An 11,974-nucleotide genomic window follows, 5' to 3' on the forward strand; every position below is an offset into this window, starting at 1 on the left:
CCTTATTTAAAAAATTAAATTTAACTTCACTAAAATAAGAAAAATTGAAAGGAGATCATATTTTCGGATGTAAAATGAATAGTTTAACGTATTTATGTGATTATCTGGATTTGTTTACAGTTGGCGCATTCGCCGTATTCAAAATTCGATACCGATTTAGGCTTTAACCTTCCACAGCTATTCGCAAAATATCCATTCAAAGATATTCGACCTATAGTTTGCGTGATTTCCCCTGGCCGCAAATATTGACTGATTTTATGATTTTTAATTCATTGTGTAGATTAGCAGCAGAATTTAGCAGCTAGTAGTTATACTATAATTTTGGGAACAGAAACAAGCTGGGATGTAAACATAAAGAGCGAAGAAGTTTTTGGTTCTAGTTTCAACGTGTTTAGAGATGATAGAAACTTTCTTCTTTCTGACAAGAAATCTGGCGGTGGTGTGGTTGTGGCAATCAGCTCTGTCTTCGATTCTGAGCTCATTCCTACGACTAAACACAAAGAATTCGAGCAGGTGTGGGTCAAAGCCCGCATCTTCAATGAAACGCATATTTTTGGGTCGATTTACTTTCCGCCAGAATATGCCACTAAAGAATATTTTCAAAAGTTTCTGTTTGACATTACTGAAATGTTCGCAAATTTTGAGCCCGAATTTAAAATACACCTTTATGGCGACTTTAACCAATCAAGTCTCCAATTCTTAATTGATGAAGATAATGAAAGCATTCTCTTGCCGATCTGTGGTGATAATGAAACACTGCAAATTCTTTTTGATAATCTGGCTTCTTTGTGTCTTAATCAAATAAATCATGTAAAAAATGCCTGTAGTCGATATCTGGACTTATTATTTTCAAATCTGACTGATGATTTTTGTGTTGTAGAAGCTTCAGATCCAATTTGGAAAAACGAGGTCTTCCACACTGCTATCGAATTCTCAATCATATGTCCTGATCAAAAACGTTTACCAGATGATTACGAGTTTATAGAGACGTTTGACTTTTTTCATGCTAACTATAATATGATTAAAACGAAATTACAAGTTGTTGATTGGCAAACAATATTCAGAGCTGAAAACTCAACAGACAATCAAGTGGAGATTTTTTACAAAATTCTTGGTAATATTCTCAATGAATACGTTCCAACAAAATTAAAGCGACGAACAAATAATAACAAAAATCCGCCATGGTTCACGAAAGAGCTTGTGCATTTAAGAAATAAAAAGCAGAAGGCACATAAAAACTGGAAAAAGAATCCATCATTAGTCACTAAGTTAGAACACCAAGAAGCCAGTAATCGACTAGCAATACGCTTAAATACTTCTTTCCAAGACTATAATATAAAAATTGAGCAAAACATAAAATCGAACCCAAGAAACTTTTTAAGATATGTCAATACAAAATTAAAAAATAATAGTTTTCCATCTCGCATGTACTTTGGCAGCATAGAAGGTCAAAATTCCGACGAAATTTGTAATCTATTCGCCGACTTTTTCCAAAATGTTTACACTAGTTTTTCCGAGCAAGATCGTGATACTTCGTTTTTTAGTTATCTCTCTGATTCAACGGTACTTACTGTAGTAGAATCAATTTCCTTTGAAGAAATATCTAAAACCATTTCTTCCTTAGACAGCACTAAAGGGCCCGGGCCTGATGGAATTCCTCCACTTCTTTTAAAAAATCTAGTAAATGAACTGAGTATGCCATTGTTTCTTCTATTTAACTCTTCATTGAAATCAGGTGTTTTTCCTCAAGTATGGAAAGAATCATTTCTTGTACCCATATTCAAGTCAGGAAAAAAATCTGACATAAACAATTACAGGGGCATAGCCATTTTATCGTGCATACCAAAACTTTTCGAAGCTATAGTGAATGCAAAAATATATAATCAAATTAAAACACTCATTACTGAAAAGCAACATGGATTTGTTAAAGGAAGATCTACAGCCACTAATTTACTCGAGTTTGTTACCTATAATATTAGCTGTATGGATCGCGGTAATTCTGTACAGGCTTTATACACGGACTTCAGTAAAGCTTTTGACAGAATTGACATCCCCATGTTAATTTTTAAACTTAATAAACAGGGTTTCAGTTCACACCTACTGAAATGGATAAGGTCCTATTTAACGAACCGCTCACAAGTTGTTAGATTTAATGGTTCACTTTCAAAAAGTATCTCCGTTACTTCTGGTGTGCCTCAAGGCTCCCATCTCGGCCCCTTATTATTTATTTTATACGTAAATGATATAACTTGTCTTCTCAAGCAGTCAAATGTGCTAATTTATGCTGATGATATGAAACTTTATATGAAAGTGAATAGCGAAGAAGACTTTAGAATCTTTCAAAACGAAGTTAATGTATTTAACAAATGGTGCATTAAAAGTCTGCTCAAACTTAACGTGGCAAAATGTTCAAATATTGTATTTACCAGAAGAAAATGTCAGTCATATGAAATTGTCAAATTGGGAGATGATCCTGTCGAGAGAGTCAACAAAATTAGAGACCTTGGAGTTATATTGGACTCAAAACTTACCTTTGTAGATCACTATAACTCAATAATCCAGAAATCAAACGGTATGTTAGCATTTATAAAACGTTTCAGTTATAATTTTAAAGACCCATACACAATAAAAACATTGTACACAGCTTATGTTAGATCTATTCTTGAGTATTGTAGCGTTGTGTGGTCGCCTTTTCAAATTTTACATAAAAACCGTTTGGAATCAGTCCAGAAACAATTTGTTCTATTCGCTTTACGAAATTTAGGATGGTCTCAGAACCAATTACCTAGCTATGAATCACGTTGCCTGCTTATAAACATGGAAACATTAAGTGTAAGAAGAGAGTTTGCTGCAATCTGTTTTGTAAACGACATAATTAATCAGCGCGTTCAGTCTGCTTATCTACTAAATCAATTAAACTTTTATTGTCCTTGCCGTCATTTAAGAACAAGAAATCTTTTCATTATAACCTCTACTCGAACTGATTATGGAAAATATAGTCCTGTTAATTGTTTAATGTATAGTTATAATAAACATTATGAGAATATAGACTTAACTATGTCAAAACAGCAGCTGAAAAAAGGTTTTTACGGTAACAGGCACCGAAGAACCTGACTTTGTAAATGTAAAGAAAAATTATTATTATTAAGCTTATTTGAAAATTGTAATCTCTAGGTTTAAGTTATTATATATATGTAGCCTACACTGTTTGGCGGAATAAATAAATAAATAAATTCATTATAGCTTCTCAATATTGAAAAATCAAGTCAAACTATTTTACCAGATTATCAGCAGTCGATTCCTAATGGAAAAAAGTCCTGAAATAGAGCTCTTTTTTAAATGCTAATAACTTTTCACGAGTTTATAATATTGCGCTGATTTTATAATATTTTTAATTGTCAAGAATAAATCTATCCATAGAAAAATAAATATTTGGGGGTCCAAGGGAAGTTTTAGCCGCCATCCCGGAACTTCCAGTAGAAAAAAATTTATTTCAAACAAGACATCCAATTTTGGCTTGGCATTTCTGTATCTCGTGTACCGATTATCTCAATTGCTTTATTTTTTTTTCGTTAACTTGAATAAGTGTTATTTTCATACTTGGTCTCACAAAGATCCCAGTCCTTCAGTTTTTTTTAAATTTACAAATGGTTTTATTAAGGCATTTTACTTATAAAGTTTTTATGTGCCGGGAGTTTTTTTTTCTAACTTTGGGTTAGTAAGAGGGGGGCGTAATCGTTGCGGCTACTCAACTGTTAATTCAAATCTGTTGGAATAATCGGCAATCGAAGAATGCTGGTTACCGGTCACCTCTATGGAAACGGAAGTTTTCTTTAATAAACAACCGTGAAAATTTTCTCAGTCTACATTAAGCTCTCCACCAAGCTGCTAATAAATCTTTTCTACTGTTAAATTCTGTTTAACTTATTTTAACCAAATATCAAGAATCAAGAGGTTATGGGCGACTCACGCAAAGATCCGGTCCACGGGATCCCGCAGTTCTCGGGTACCGGCTTTGACAATTGGCGCTTCAGGGTGGAAGCTTACTTGAAATCGGTAAATCTTTTGGACGTGGTCAAGAACGATCCCCCGGCGGTTCTGGCTGAACGTGCTAAGTTCCTGGAGAAGGACGGAAAGGCGACGTATTTGCTGATTTCGTTCATTCACGATGACCTGCTGCACGTTGTACGGGACAAGGAGACGTCAAAGGAAATTTGGACAAGCCTGGAGAACGTTTATGCCAAGAAATCCGTTTCGTCGCAGACCTTCATCCGAAAGCAACTTGCGAAGCTAAAAATGGTTGAAGGATCGTCAGTGAAGGACCATTTGAAGATCTTCGAAGACCTTATTCGTCAGCTGAAGTTGGCCGGAGCGAAACTCGAAGAAAACGACGTTGTTGCTCAGCTTTTTGCCACTCTTCCCGAATCGTTTGATCCCTTAGTTACCGCCTTGGAGAATCTGGGAGAGGAAAATCTGAAACTGGACGTGGTTCGAGAGCGCCTTCTTGCAGAGGAATTGAAGAAAACGGACCGAGTTGCAGATTCCAACCAAGAAAAACCTGCTGCTTTTCAAGGATCGAAACACAGGACAGCGTTCGTTAAATTCACGGGAAAGTGCAGACGCTGCCAAAAGAAGGGACATAAGGCCAAAGATTGTCGTGTCAAGCTTGCGTCGGACGGACGAGCTGAAGCTAATGCTGCAAGTGGAGGTAAAGCGATAGCCTTCATGACTGGAAGGAGTTTTTCCGAACGAGCGACGGGTGTCGTGACCTTCAAATTGGATTCTGGGGCCACGGACCACCTCGTGAACGTGAAACACTGTTTCGCTGACCTTACGAAGCTGAAGGCACCGGTGATCATCAATGTGGCGAAAGATGATCAGTCGCTGATATCCTGGCATCGAGGAACAATTACGGGTGTCAATAAGGAAGGCGTCAAGCTGGTCCTGAAAGATGTGCTGTTTGTTCCTGATCTTCGAGAAAATCTTCTCTCTGTGAAGAAGATGGCGAAAGCAAATTTGGACGTTACTTTCAAGAAAACGGAAGCAACTGTGCGGTACGACGGCAAGCTGATCGGAAAATGTCCCGTTCGTGGTGACCTTTACGAGCTTGATTTGGTCCTCGATACTGTGGCGGCCAACTTGTGTGGAGCTGTGAGCGGTAATCTATGGCACCGTCGACTTGGCCATTTGGGCATCCAGAATTTGCAAGCACTTGTAAAGCACAACATGGTAACAGGTATTTCCGAGGAACCAGGTAAATTGGATTTTTGTGATGTATGTGTTCTTGGAAAGCAGTGCCGAGAACCATTCTCGGGTACAAGAGTCCGTGCTTCAAGACCTTTAGAGAAAGTTCACTCCGACGTGTGTGGTCCTATCACACCGGCAGCTTGGGATGGTTCTCGGTACTTTGTCTTGTTTATTGACGATTTCACGCACTTCGCAGTAGTGTATCCCCTCAAGAAGAAGTCCGAGGTATTCCAACGGTTCCGAGAATACGAAGCGATGGCAACTGTCGCTCTAGGACATTCAATTTCGAAGCTGACTGTGGATCAAGGCAGAGAATATTGCTCCAAGGACCAGCGGGAGTTTTACTTGTCCAAAGGGATCCAGGTTGAGTCAACTGCAGCGTATACACCGCAGCAAAATGGTGTGTCAGAACGATTCAATCGAACAATCATCGAAAAGGTTCGTGCGATGTTGTCCGAATCTCAAACTCCGAAGTACCTGTGGAACGAAGCGGTTCTGGCTGCGGTGTACCTAACCAACAGAAGTCCAACGAGTGCTCTATCTTGCCAGAAGACCCCTGCGGAAATGTGGACAGGCCACAAGCCAGACCTGAGCAAACTTCGAGTTTTTGGCTGTAAAGCGTATGCTTGGGTGGCGGCGCAACAGAGAAGAAAACTGGACCCGAAAAGCAAACTGGCTGTGATGGTTGGCTATGCTCCAAATGCTTACCGTCTGTGGAATCCAGAGAAGAAGGAATTGTTCCTGTCAAGAGACGTGAAGTTTGATGAAAATAGTTTTCCGTTTGCTGCTAAGGTTCCTTGCGAAAGTCCGTCGAGTGTGGTCCCTATTCAATATGATTTCCAAGTTGAAGAAGTGCGGCCACATGAAAACCCCGTTGAAAGCGAAGAGGTGCCCCCGCCGGATCAGAACAGAAGCATCATGACTGACGACGAAGACGATGACGTTGACGAAACCGGAGCGCTCCCTTCGAAAACAGACCGTGGTTCGAACCTCGATATGGTAACCCCGAGGCGCGGCGAACGGGAGCGCAAGCTCCCCGGTAAGTTTAAAGACTTTGTTGTTGGAAAACTTTTCACTGCCGCGCAATCCTGTCCTACAGATATTGTTCCAAACGTTGATGCTGTTGTGGGACAAGATGAGGTCGAACATTCCATTTCCGATGCTCCTGAGGCGTATAAGGACATTGCTGGGCGAGACGATGAGGTTTTCTGGAGGCAAGCAATCGATGAAGAACTGACGTCCCTGGCTGACAACCACGTGTGGCGGCTGGTAGAACGACCAGTTGGCGTGGTTCCACTCAAATCCAAATGGGTGTTCCGGGTCAAGCAAGACGAAAATGGAAAACCTGTGCGATACAAGGCTCGTTTAGTCGCTAAAGGTTTCCTGCAGAAGGCTGGCGTCGATTATAGCGAAACTTATTCCCCTGTTGCTAAGTTGGCGACAATACGAACTGTTCTGGCTGTAGCGGTGCACCGGAAGATGTTCATCAATCAACTCGATGTCAAGACGGCGTTCCTGTACGGTGAACTAGAAGAAGACGTCTATTTGTCCATACCCGATGGAGTCACCGCAAAGCCGAATCTGGTGTGCAAGTTGGAACGGTCACTGTATGGGCTCAAGCAAAGCCCACGATGTTGGAATAATAAACTGAATGACATCCTTCTGGTTTTCGGTTTCAAGCGTTCCTGCCATGACTATTGCTTATATACCCGAAACGACGATCGAGGGCGGGTGTTTATCGTCATCTACGTTGACGACCTGCTCATCGTTGGCAATCGTCTGGAGCTGATGAAGCAGATCAAGCTATCACTTTCCAAAAACCTTCAGATGACGGACCTTGGGGAAGTGAACCTCTTTCTCGGAATCAAGATCCGATATGATCGTTCTGCTGGTTTGATGTCTCTGAGTCAAGAAGTCGCTGTGGATCGTGTGTTGGCGAAATTCGGCATGGAAGATTGCAACCACGTGAAAACACCAATGGAGAAGGCCTGTTTTCTACCAACGAATGAAGGAAATCCGGTCTGTCATCCTTATCGTGAGCTACTTGGAAGTCTCATGTACACAATGCTATGTGTCCGTCCCGATATTGCATTCGCTGTTGCATACTTGGGACGTTTCCAAAGTCAACCTGGCGAAGCACACTGGCAAGCGCTGAAAAGAGTGGTCCGATACATGAAAGGCACGAAGAACCTCAAGCTCCAATTCAAGCGAGACGAAAAGGCTGAAGTATTGATCGGGTACGCTGATGCGGATTGGGCGTCGGATACTGAAGATAGGAAATCCGTGAGCGGTTATGTCTTCAAGGTATTCGGCAATACGGTGTCCTGGGCCAGTAGGAAGCAACAAACCGTTGCATTGTCATCCTGTGAGGCAGAGTATGCAGCCTTAAGCGTAGCTGCTTCCGAAGGACTGTGGCTACAAGGAATCTTAGAAGATCTACAGCAAGTTCCCCCTGATAAACCGTTCAAGATTTTTGAAGACAATCGTGGCTGCATTGCGATGGCCACAAACACCGAGAACAAGCGTGTGAAGCATATTGATGTGAAACACCATTTCCTGCGAGATCATGTGGCACATGGAAGGCTGCAGATCGTACCAATAGGAACAGCAAACCAACTTGCAGATGCGTTCACCAAAGCACTGGAACCTGGACGTTTCTGCAACCTGCGGCCCCTCCTGGGATTGACCGATTCAGGGCGGGTGTTGGAATAATCGGCAATCGAAGAATGCTGGTTACCGGTCACCTCTATGGAAACGGAAGTTTTCTTTAATAAACAACCGTGAAAATTTTCTCAGTCTACATTAAGCTCTCCACCAAGCTGCTAATAAATCTTTTCTACTGTTAAATTCTGTTTAACTTATTTTAACCAAATATCAAGAATCAAGAAAATCTTATTATAGGAAAGGAAAGGGGATAAACTGGGGTCACCTCCAAGAACAGTTTCCGTTAGGGTCCGGGGGTGGCTTCCTCATCATAGCTACATCAGGGTTTTCGACTTCCTGGCCAGCCTTCTTTGAGGTGTTGTAGGACCCGTCGGATGAAAGTTTGTTTTAATAAGAAGACGAAACGAGCATTAGATGGAGTACAGACGGTTGTATATTCTTTACCGGAATACCATTCACCGGAATATCATTTACCGGAGAGTACTATTTACCGGACTATACCATTTACCGGAAAACCATTTACCGGACTATACCATTTACCGAAAAACCATTTACCGGATTTTCTTAAATACGTATAAATTTGGGCTGTACCCCGATTCCCCAAAAATTCACGTCTTTCTCCAGATTTTTTTTCACCGGAATTTATATTTTTTTTTTTGGAAATTCTTTATTTGAAACGGCTCATACCTTTAGGCTTTAAGGAGCCAAACTGGTTTTGTTTGATTACAATTGTGTGCTTATATCTAGTTCACTTTTTAAGAAAAGATAGAAGATAGATAGGGACATGTGAAATTAAAAAGAATTATAGACGAAGATCAATAACTTTTAGGAAAACATATATTTCAAACATGTAGCCCAAGTCTATCACAGCCAGCACATCTCTCACTGGAACATAGGGTGGTTTTCCTCGGGCCCTAAGGGAGTCTATAAAATTCGTTCTGGCGACAAGATGGACCTCGCACGACCAAACAACCAAACAATATGCTCGATGTCATGGTAACCTTGGCCGCAACCACATAGATTGCTGCCAGCAATATGTAATGGAAAAAAAAAACAAAATCTGATGTCGATTGAAATGGCGTTTGTATTTCAGCCGAATAAGATGGCAAATTGACCATTGTGATGTGGCGGAGTGTATGGACGATGCCCACAACAAAATTCAAATAGCAAACACATGTTTGTAATTTTATCCCATTATATTCCTCCCAAGCATATAACAATCAAGAACTCGACTCACTCTTAGTGTTCCTGTTTGGTCCTGGGCGAGCTGGCCGGATTCCGGGGTGACAGCATCCTGGGCATGCTTCTGGTTCGCACGCTCCTACTTTCGTCTAGCTCAGGCACTCGGCCGGAGAAGTTTCGTCGAGTTGTTGTGGCAACGGAGGCGATTCTCGATTGCTTCGCATTCCAGGCTGGGAGTGATGTTTGCGCAAACTGATGACGGCTGAGCAGGGATTGAAAATTAAGCTCATTTGAGCGAGCTTCATAGCTCTTTATTTCCATAGCTCCGCTTACAAAGCAATCGACGAAGCTCCTATCGTTTTTGTCTCCGGAGCATCGCATTGCTAAGCTCTTATTTGGAAGAAACCTTAGCTCTTTTTTTGCCTCGTGAGCCCGTTAGCTCATGCCTCCAGAGGAGCTTGAGCTTGTTGGCTCAACCGATTCAAATTCGTTGAGCTTGATTTCACTGCTGCTGTTCGAGCCAACGCCTGCATTTTTGTACACAAGTGAACTACCGTTCTAAGCAAGATTGTCCCATGTGGAAAAACGTGCAAACGAGAAAAACGCGATTGAAATATCAGCTATATTTCCAATTTTTCTCTCAAACTAAAAATTCACCGACAGTTTTTTCGTAGTGAACAGTTCAAGTTAATCATTTTACAATGTTTTCTGCCAAAAAAATTACATTTCCTACAAAAAAAAACAGCAAATTAGAGCCAAAAATGCTCCGTGTGACACTTTTGCGTAGAATCAGTACGCATGCCGATGCTAGTTCTACGAAAAACTGTCACACGGCTACAATTTTTCTATAATTTTAAAAGCTTGCGTAGTTTATTTTTTTGCCAAAAACTCATGCTAAACCGTAATTTGAGAAATACGTTCCTTTGTTTATAAAAATGTATAGTTGAGTATGGATCTTGTAAGTAGTGCCTACCGAAAGGAGTTTAGTGAAAATTTCTCTGAATAAAACACTCAAGGCTTCTCGCTCCTCCTCTGCCCTCTATTTTAGTGTTCTTTTCAGTGAATAACATTAAATTCAACAGTTTGAACTCATCTTAAGACAATTTTTTGATAAAATTTGCATTTTTAATAGAATTTTTTTTAGTGTGACATTCTTGTGTAGAACTATCAACATAGAGACAACCACCTTGATGAAAATTTCGTATAAGTTCAGAACAAAGTATACTTGTTTGTGTTTTTATTCGAAAGTTAACACTAAAAGAGACCGTTTCCAGCAAAAAAGTGAAAATGACCCAAAAGTCACATGGGACATTCTTGCGTAGAACGGCAGTGAAGTAACTAAAAAAAGGGCTTGTCGCATGGATTTTTAAACTAAATGTTGGACGGTTTTAGTAACTAGTGAAAGTTACCAGCACTAGTAGCTATGAAATAGTAAAATTTACAATTTTTCGGGAAAAATGCCAAATGCTTTTTGCGAGGATTATTAAAATCAATGTTATAGAGTTCTAGTAACTAGTAAAAGTTACCAGCACTAGTAACTATGAAATAGTAAAATTAACAATTTTTCGGGAAAAACGCCAAATGAAAGAGCTTTTTGTGAGGATTATTAAAATCAATGTTAGAGAGTTCTAGTTACTAGTGAAAGTTACCAGCACTAGTAACTATGAAATAGTAAAATTTACAATTTTTCGGGAAAAACGTCAAATGAAAGGGCTTTTTGCGAGGATTATTAAAATCAATGTTATAGAGTTCTAGTACCTAGTAAAAGTTACCAGCACTAGTAACTATGAAATAGTAAAATTAACAATTTTTCGGGAAAAACGCCAAATGAAAGGGCTTTTTGTGAGGATTATTAAAATCAATGTTAGAGAGTTCTAGTTACTAGTGAAAGTTACCAGCACTAGTAACTATGAAATAGTAAAATTTACAATTTTTCGGGAAAAACGTCAAATGAAAGGGCTTTTTGCGAGGATTATTAAAATCAATGTTATAGAGTTCTAGTACCTAGTAAAAGTTACCAGCACTAGTAACTATGAAAAAGTAAAATTTAGAAATTTTCCGGGAAAAACGCCAAATGAAAGGGCTTTTTGCGAGGATTATTAAAATCAATGTTATAGAGTTCTAGTAACTAGTAAAAGTTACCAACACTAGTAACTATGAAATAGTAAAATTTAAAATTTTTCGGGAAAAACGCCAAATGAAAGGGCTTTTTGCGAGGATTATTGAAATCAATGTTAGAGAGTTCTAGTTGTAAGATGAAAAGGGGTTGGCTAAGGAAAGAAGATTGAAGTTTCTTCTTCCCTTTCTTTTGCTCCGGCTAGCTCATTAAATTTAGCCAAAGAGATTTCGGAACTGTTTCCGATAATAAATTTCACATGTATTTAAGATTAAATTAATTTGCTTTTTATTTTGGCCATTGCCACTTTGCTCGTATTATAAGAGCAGGAAATTCCTCCCACTAAACATTACAATGTAGAGAATGATGATTGGGCACTTACATTTTGGCCTCTGGGCCTCTCCGACACGGCTTCGAAAATGCAGCGAAAACGCTCATTTTTTCGCTTGCAAATGGTCATCGGCCGACCAACCAACAACAGACGCGCGTGGCTGGCTCTAAATAGAGCCGGCTGACTCCTACGCTTCGACGGCGGAATGATGATGAGCACTTTGATCCCGGATGAAAACCGCTCCATGCGCGATTCAGATGGATGTCGCTTCCCTGAGCGAGGCTCGCTCCACTGCGATGATTCCTGGTTGGCTCGCAGGCTCTGCTCCCGGATTTCAACACTGTCCGGTTTGCCGTTCCGATTCCCGTTCGGCATGCGGATTCGGTGCCTTTCTCGGCTCGTCGGTCCAGCTCCTCTATCGGCTCGAGGGTTCC

Source organism: Uranotaenia lowii, chromosome 3 (genome assembly GCF_029784155.1).
Source record: "Uranotaenia lowii strain MFRU-FL chromosome 3, ASM2978415v1, whole genome shotgun sequence".
Taxonomy (NCBI): Eukaryota; Metazoa; Arthropoda; class Insecta; order Diptera; family Culicidae; genus Uranotaenia; species Uranotaenia lowii.